Raw genomic sequence first — 8,273 nt, forward strand, 5'->3', positions numbered from 1 at the left:
AATGGAGTTTTCAGGTTTAAAAAATGTACTTTTTTAATTTTTAAAAATAATCTTATTAGCATATACTTCACATATCATATAATTTAATCATTTAATTATATTGAGAAAAAATGGATGATTATCATCACAATCAGGTTGAGAATATTTTCTTCTTATCCTCATTGTTTTTAATTTAATTTTGTTTTGTTATTATTATTTGTTGTTGTTTTGTTTTTGTCTTTTAAAAATCATTTCATTGGGGACTCGTACAACTCATAACAATACATACATACATTGTGTCAAGCATGTTTGTACATTTATTGCCATTATCATTCTCAAAACATTTGCTTTCTACTTGAGCCTTTGGTATCAGTTCCTAATTTTCCCCCCCTGTAAATAATACAAAACAGTATGTTTCAAAATCAGCAATCAATGTCTGTGTACATCTGGAAACAAGAGAAAACAACTCTATTAACTGTAATGCATACAGATATTAACCTGAAGGAGGTGCTAGAGGAAGGGATGACTTTGGATCTTCCAATAGGGAGCTAAGGACAGTAATCTCCTGCTACTTTAAATGACCGGAGGAAAATCTTGATAGAAATGCAAAGATGATGATACTTACCTGGCAGGGGAGATACCATGATCACGAAGGTGGTTTTCCCAGGGCGAGGCTTATCTACTGCACTCTGGATGTGCTGACCCCTGCGGTTTCCCCAAATGTGTGAAACTCAACTGCATAATTTGTGGTAGTGGGGGACTGCATTTGCGCACTTCCCTGATTAAAAAAAAGAAAGAAATGCAAAATTAATCTGACAAAACAAACAAACAAAAAACCTGAAAATAATTCAACAGCACCAAATAGAAATTCAAAGGGCAAAGACTAAAATATTAGAACTGGATAGCACTTTGAAAAAGCAAAACAGAAGGAATGAAACAATGGAATAAAAAATCAGTGATCTGGAAGACAAATCTCTCAAGACCAAAATAAAAGAAGAGAAAGCGATAAGATTTTAAAAAGCTGAAGAAAACCTAATAATTCTATGGGACACTATCAAGAAAATAAATTGTTTGATAAATATCCCAGAACAGAAAGAAGAAATATTACAGTAACTACTGAAAAAATAGTTGATGACATATTAAAGGATAATATCCCTAATATTATGACAGAACACAAAATAACTATTCAAGAATCCCAGAGAACTCCAAACTGAACCAATTTCCTAAGAAAACCATGATGACACATTGCACTTAAACTTTTGACAACAAAGAATATACAACAATCCTGAGAGCAGCATGAGAAAAAGAACAATAGAACAATCACATATAAAGGTCAACCTATTTCAATTGAGGCTTCTCTATTGAAACCATGGCGGAAAGAAGGCAAAGGATTAATGTATAGAAAATGCTGAAAGAAAAACACTACCAACCAATTATTATGTATCCAGAAAAAGTATCCCTCAAATATGAGAGAAATAAAATCATTTTATGATAAGGAAAAACAAATGGAATTTGTGAAAACAAGACCTCCTTTCACAAAATATTAAAAGGAGTTATACGACCAGAGAATCAACAACAGAAAGCAACCTAAAATTATTATAAAACACATAACTATGGAAAAAATATCCTATTTAATTAATAAACAAAGTGAAACACAAGTATATGCACTAAAATAAAGAATTACATAACATTTCCACAATGAAGACAAAAACAAACAAGCAAAGGGACAGAGTAGATATTTAATAGTTGAATGAAGAAAATATTGAGTCATTGACAATAGACTACAAACTTTTGAATTTGGAAAGAAAACTTCACACACACAATCCTGAAAGAAAATGTGTAGCCTTTACAAAGCAAAAAAAAAGGAAAACCATACAAACAAGTTAAGTAGTAAGATAAAAACAAAAAATCAAAGACGTTTCACAGTAAAATCTATACACAATAGGAATGCAACACAAAAAATTATCATGAAAGTTGAAACTGATATCACCATTAAAAAAACATTTAACAAAATGAGAGCAATAAAACCATACTTATCAATAACAACATTGTATGTAAACAGATTAAACTCACCAGTAAGAGACAAATACTAACAAAATGGATAAAATAACATGGGCCTTTAAGGTGCTGCTTACAAGAAACACGCCTTAGACATAAAGACAAACAGACAAAAAAATCAAAGAATGAAAAAATCCACTGAGCTCATGACAATCAAAAGAAAACAGGAGTAGGAATATTAATCTCTGACTAAATAGACATGAAAGTAAAGGATATAATGAAAGAAAAAGAAGGCCATTAAATGATCGAGAAAGTTTATGAATAAGAACCCATGACTATATACATATATGCATATATACATACATACATACATATATATCTATATATATACCAAATGAAAAAGCTTCCAAATACATTAATTTTTTAAATAGAAATTAAGAGACAAAAAGACCATAACACAGGAATTAAAGGAGACTTCAACAAAACACTTTTGAGTAAAGATTAACCAACTAGAAAGTAAATTAAAAAGATATCAAAGAACTAACTAACACCAGATGGTTTTACTGGGAAATTCTGTCAAGCAGATTTGACACAAATTTTACCTTCTTTTACAGTGCATATGGCACCTACCCCAGGACGGATCACATTTTAGGCCATGAAGCATCAGTCCATTCAAATGCATCAAGGTACTACAAACCATTTTCTGAAGATCATAGTGCCATAAAATTAGAAATCAATCATAGGACGACCAACCCTCAAAAGTCAAATACATGGAAATTGAACATTATTTTACTTTAAAAACACTGGACCACTGAAGAAATAAAGGCAACAATAAAAAATTCCCTGAAACAAATCAGCATGAAAATACAACATAGCAAAATCTCTGGGACAGAGCAAAAGCAGCACTCACAAGGCAGTGTAAAACAATAACTGCACACAACAAAGAATGAAAGAATTAAAATAAATGCTTTAACACATCAAGTACACTTGGAAAAAGCCTAGCAAAGCAAACCCTCCGATACTAGCAGAAAAGAAATATGAAATATTAGAGCAGAAATAATTGATTCAGAATATTTTTTAACTATAAAAAATCAGCAAGATGTTGGTTCCTCTAAAAGATGAACAAAATTGATAAACCACTGGCAAACCAAACATTATGAATAAGTAAGAAATAAAATGGGTAATATTACAACACAACTAAAATAAAAAATAGCTACAGTTTCTCATGAAAAAGTAGAATTCAACAAATTTTGAAAATCACGAAGAAAAGAATAATTTTCTAGAAATGAATTATCTACCTAAATTATCATAGACTGATCTAGAAAATCTCAATACACCTATGAGAAGAAATACAGCTGGCCATTTAAAAAAAATCTCAATATCCAAAAGTCTGGGATCAGATAGTTTTACTGGGAAATTCTACTAAGCATCTAAAGAAGAGTTAACACAAATTTGATAGGAACTATTTCAAAATATGCAAATGATCAACATACCACCAAACTAATTTTATGAATCAAATATAACACGGTGAGAGTTACACAATTTCCTGTCAGCTTGAGCGAAGGGGTGGAGTTTACCCTGTCAATCAGGTTATAGCCAATCATGCCTCTGTGTGGGCATGGCCTTCTCCTGAGGATTCTGGGAACTCCTGTCTTCCTCCCTGGAGGTGGAATACAAACTCACTCTGCTTCACATTCCTGCTGACAAGCTACATGGAGCTATGCTGATGGCAGGATAGAGCCCTGGAGTTAGAGGAGCCAAGTGGAGACCCACACCAGCGCTGAGATGCTTCCGCCACCACTGGATCCCTAAGACTTTTCACCCACTGGCCTGTGATCTTCCTACATTTGGCATCATTGCATGTGTTGCATGAGTCTGAAGAGGGATTTATAGATTGGTATTGGACATGTGAGCTAATATCTTGATCTGGACTGGGCTGGGTGTTTTCTTAATATACAATTTCTCTTTGATATAAAGTTCTACCTTACACATATATGAATGTCAGTGAATTTGTTTCTCTAGTCTACCTGGACCAACACAAACACTGATAGATGAATGCTCAATAAATTTCTAGCTTACAGAATTCAACAAGCATCAAAATGTAAGACATCAGGAGCAAGTGGTATTTATACCAGATTTACAAAGATAGTTCAATACTAGAAAAACACTCAAGAATTCACCACACAAGCAAAATAAAAGATAACAACCATATAATTATATTAATCAATGTAGAAAAGGCACTTGGTAAAATTCATCATCCATTCTTGATAAAACCACTCAACAAAATTGAAAGGACTTTCCACAATATAGTAAAAGTCATATATGAGTAGCATTTCCATTAATGGAGAGAAATTAAAAACATTTCCCCCTTGAACAAGAACCAGACAAGTCTATCACCACTCTTATTTAATATCGTCCTGGAGGCCTTGGCTAAAGGAATTATTGTTGTTAGGTGCCATGGAGTTGGTTGTGACCCATAGTGACTCTGTGCACAATAGAATGAAAAACTGCCCATCCTGCACTATCCTCAAAAAGAATGTTCCTATTCTTTCTTTTTTTCCTTTTTTTCTCAGTTGGGATTTAATATATGTGGTAGTTACACAATTTCATGTCAACTTGATAGAAGAATGAAAGGATGTTTAGCCTGTCAATCGGGACACAGCCTGATGATACCTCCTTGTGGGTTTGAGGATTCTAGGAATGTCCTCTCTCTCTCTCTGGAGGTGGCCACACACTCTCTCTGTTTAACATTCCTGTTGACAAACCACATGAAGCCACCCTGATGGCAGCCAGAGCCCTGGAACCGGAGGAGCCATGTGGAGACCCACGCCAGTGCTGAGATGCTTCTACTGCCACTGGATCCACAAGACTTTCCAGCCTCTAGCCTGTGACCTTCCTGCATTCAGCCTGATTGAATGTGCTGCACAAGTCTACAGAGGAATTTATGGACTAGTATCAGACTTACGGGCTAATATAGGATTTATGGACTTAATTTGGATTGGACTTGGATGTTTTCTCAAGGTACAATAGCTCCTTGATATAAAGCTCTCTCTTCCACACGTGTGAGTGTCTCTAGATTTCTTTAGTCAACCTGGACTAACACAATATATATAACATATTTTTCCATATTTCAATTATGTCAAGTAGAATTGTACAATTGCTATAAAAATCAGCTTCCAACCATTCTATTTCTACAGGAACTCCTTGACATTGTCTCCCTTTTACTTCGCCCCCTCCCTGCCCTACTATACCCACCTTGTCCCAAACCCTTATTATACTGGCTATCCCTATAGGTTTATTAATCCTGGGTTCATATACCAAAAAACAGAAATGCATATAACACAGCTTCAAGGGGGTGAAATCCATTAACATAACACCTCTGAGATACACTCTACTATGAACAAATGAAAAACAAACAAAACAATACAAACCCAAAACAGAAAAATTTGGAAATCAGATCAAGTCCAACATACATCATAGTGGAGGGTGGGCGCGGGGCAGGGGCGGACTACTGACTAAGTTTTAACTGTTCAGGTCAAATGTATGCCTTTGATCTTACCAGACACTGTTTACTGACCACTTTTCCCCATCCCTCAATTTTAGGTAGGGGGAGTTCTCTGGAGGCTTATTTCCTTTGTAGTTTCACAAATGAATCTTGGGCTCCCACTGTCATCCATCGCCTTCTGCATACTGGATTCTCACAATTTAGAATTACATGGATTCGAATCCTTCAGTGACTGATGATGGTGTGCTTCTTCCATGTGGACTTAGTTGACATCTCCCTCAGATGGCTGCATTTTTGGAGACAAGCCTTTAAAACCCCATACACTATTTTATCTGCTAGCGAGGCCCTTCTCAATTCTTCGCCATATTTTGCTACAGCACCTATATTTTCTACACTTGATCTTAGTCAAAGGCCAAGAAGTGATAGCACCTTTCTTTTTTGTGTTCCTTTCCTGAGGGTAAGTCTTGAGCAAGGCCATGATGTAAGAACTGATTATTAAGTTGAAGCTAGGATTTAATGCAAGCCCCTAAACTTATTCCTGGATATATGGTTCTTCTTCTTCTCCTCCTCCTTCCCCACCGCTCCCCCCCCCTCCTCCTTTTGCTTCTTTGCTGTAATTTGGGAGTTAATACCTATGTCATATTATTCCATAATTCAATTTCATCAAACATAAATGTACATTTTCTTCCATAATCATTCTCCAAACATACTTTTCCTTTCTAGATCCCTTGGCATCATCTCCCTTTAATCTCCCCCAAACCTCTATATACCCTTTCCCCAAAAAACCCTTGTTCTATTTGCTTTCCTTATAGGCTAAGCGGCCTTGGGTTTCATTTGCCAGAAAACAAACAAATAACAAAATTGCAAGAGGGTGACTCCCAATGGCAACACACCTCTTAGATACATCCTATTATGAACAAGCATAAGCAAAATAGAACAAAATGACCTTCATGGGATTGCTGGAATAATATGTCTCTTGGGCATTGATGTAGCAAGGCCTTGTTTGTCATCCAGCTAACAGTATACCACTCTTGGTACAGCTGTCTGCTGCTTCCTCAGATACCATGTCTTTTCCAGCTTAAGTCCTCAGGTTACAAGTGCATCTGAAGTAGAATCCAGTTTACCCAGTGGAGTTACTGCAAGGGGTCTCACCGATCCAGCCTTTGGAGCATACTGTGTACCCCAAAGATCCAGGATTCAGTGTCCCAGCATTCCACGACACCTGGAGGGATTTCCTGGGATACCTCCAGATGCCCTAATTTAATTTTGCCAACCCACTGCATGCCACTAAAGACAATCCTCACCTAATGTTCCCCAAAGTATTCTCAGGCACTCCTCCCCCAACCTGGAAGTCAGCCCTCCCTCCCGTCCCCTCAACAGACATGTACCTACGTTCCCCCAACAACAGAGTTCCCTCTTCCCTACCCTGTGTTCCTATCAGTAAGCCTCATCCCTCTGACAGGGCTGCTTCCCTCTATGGGGGACTTCACCCCAGATCTGCAAGGCAACCACTCAACAGACAGCATCCCTCCGCCCCCGACCATGTAATCCCAGCTGTCATGAGGCAGACTCTGCCCAAGTGACATACACTATACTTACCTCTAGTCTGTTATGTGTGGTTCATTGGCACTGGTCTGGCCCTTTACCAGGCTGTCTTGTCCCCAGGCAGAAGATTGGATGCCCTACAAGCTTGAGCTTGTGTCCATTTAGCTGCTTGTTTCTACGGTAGTGGACTCATGCAGTATTTGTCCTTTTGTGATTGACTAACTTCACTCAACATACTGTCTACCAGATCCCTCCTCATCTTGAGGGGTTTCAATGGTATCACCACTGTTTTTTCAGGGATGCATAGCATTCCATTGGGTGTATGTACCAGGGTTTTTTTTTTTAATCCTCTTTTCTATTTAGACCATCCCAGCTTCTTTCTATTGTGAACTGTGCTGCAATGAACATGGGGGAGAAATCATCTGTTCATGATCTCTTTCATATATCTTTTGGGTATATGCCCAGTAATGATATTGCTAGATCATATAGTAGTCCAATGCTATCTGTTTTAGGTATCACCATATCGCCTTCTACAGTGGCTATATGGATTTACAAGTCCACCAGCAGTGGATAAGAGTTCCTGTGTCATCACACCCTCTCCAACATTTGTTGTTTCCAGTTTTTTTAAATTGGGCTACAGTTATGGGCATTGGGTGATAATACCTCATGGTTGTTTTGACTTGCATTTCCAAGATGACTAATGACTGGGAGCACTTGCTCATGTGTTTATTAGTCATTCCAGTGTCATCCTTGGTGAAGCATCTGTTCAGGTCCTTTCCCGACCTTGTCACAGAACTAACAGTTTTTATTTTTCTTGTTTTAAACTTGTAAATTTCTATATATTTTAGTAATCAGTCCTTTGTCTATTATGCCATTACTAAATATCCTTTACCAGTCTATGGGCTCTCTTTTGACTCTCTTAATGAAGTTTTTCAATGTACACACGCATTTCATTTTTAATAGGTCCCACTCATCTATTTTATCTTCCATGGAGTGTGTTCCCTTTGGTATTGCTGATAGCTCGTGTAGTCCCTGCACTAGGGTTCCTAGCTTTGTCCCAATTTTCTCATTGATGACCCTGACACCTTTGAGTTTTATATTAAGTCTTTGATCCACTTGGACCTGTTTTTTGCTCATGGAGTGTCATCTGGGTCTTGTTTTATTCTTCTGCACATGGATATCCAACTTTTCCAACACCATTTGTTGAAGAGGGCATTTGCTTGCTATTTAATTCTTTTTTTTTTTT

At 37.0% G+C, this 8,273-nt stretch overlaps 1 non-coding gene across 1 annotated transcript; it reads left to right on the forward strand.

The window, feature by feature from the left end:
• The first annotated feature begins 596 nt into the window (after positions 1-596).
• On the forward strand, positions 597-760 carry LOC115870764. The gene has a single exon (XR_004046896.1). It is a non-coding gene; the product is annotated as a U1 spliceosomal RNA (small nuclear RNA).
• The last annotated feature ends 7,513 nt before the right edge of the window (positions 761-8,273 follow it).

The sequence above is a fragment of the Echinops telfairi genome, unplaced genomic scaffold (assembly GCF_000313985.2).
Source record: "Echinops telfairi isolate 266 unplaced genomic scaffold, ASM31398v2 ScPeMD7_2291;HRSCAF=2852, whole genome shotgun sequence".
In the NCBI taxonomy this organism is placed as follows: domain Eukaryota; kingdom Metazoa; phylum Chordata; class Mammalia; order Afrosoricida; family Tenrecidae; genus Echinops; species Echinops telfairi.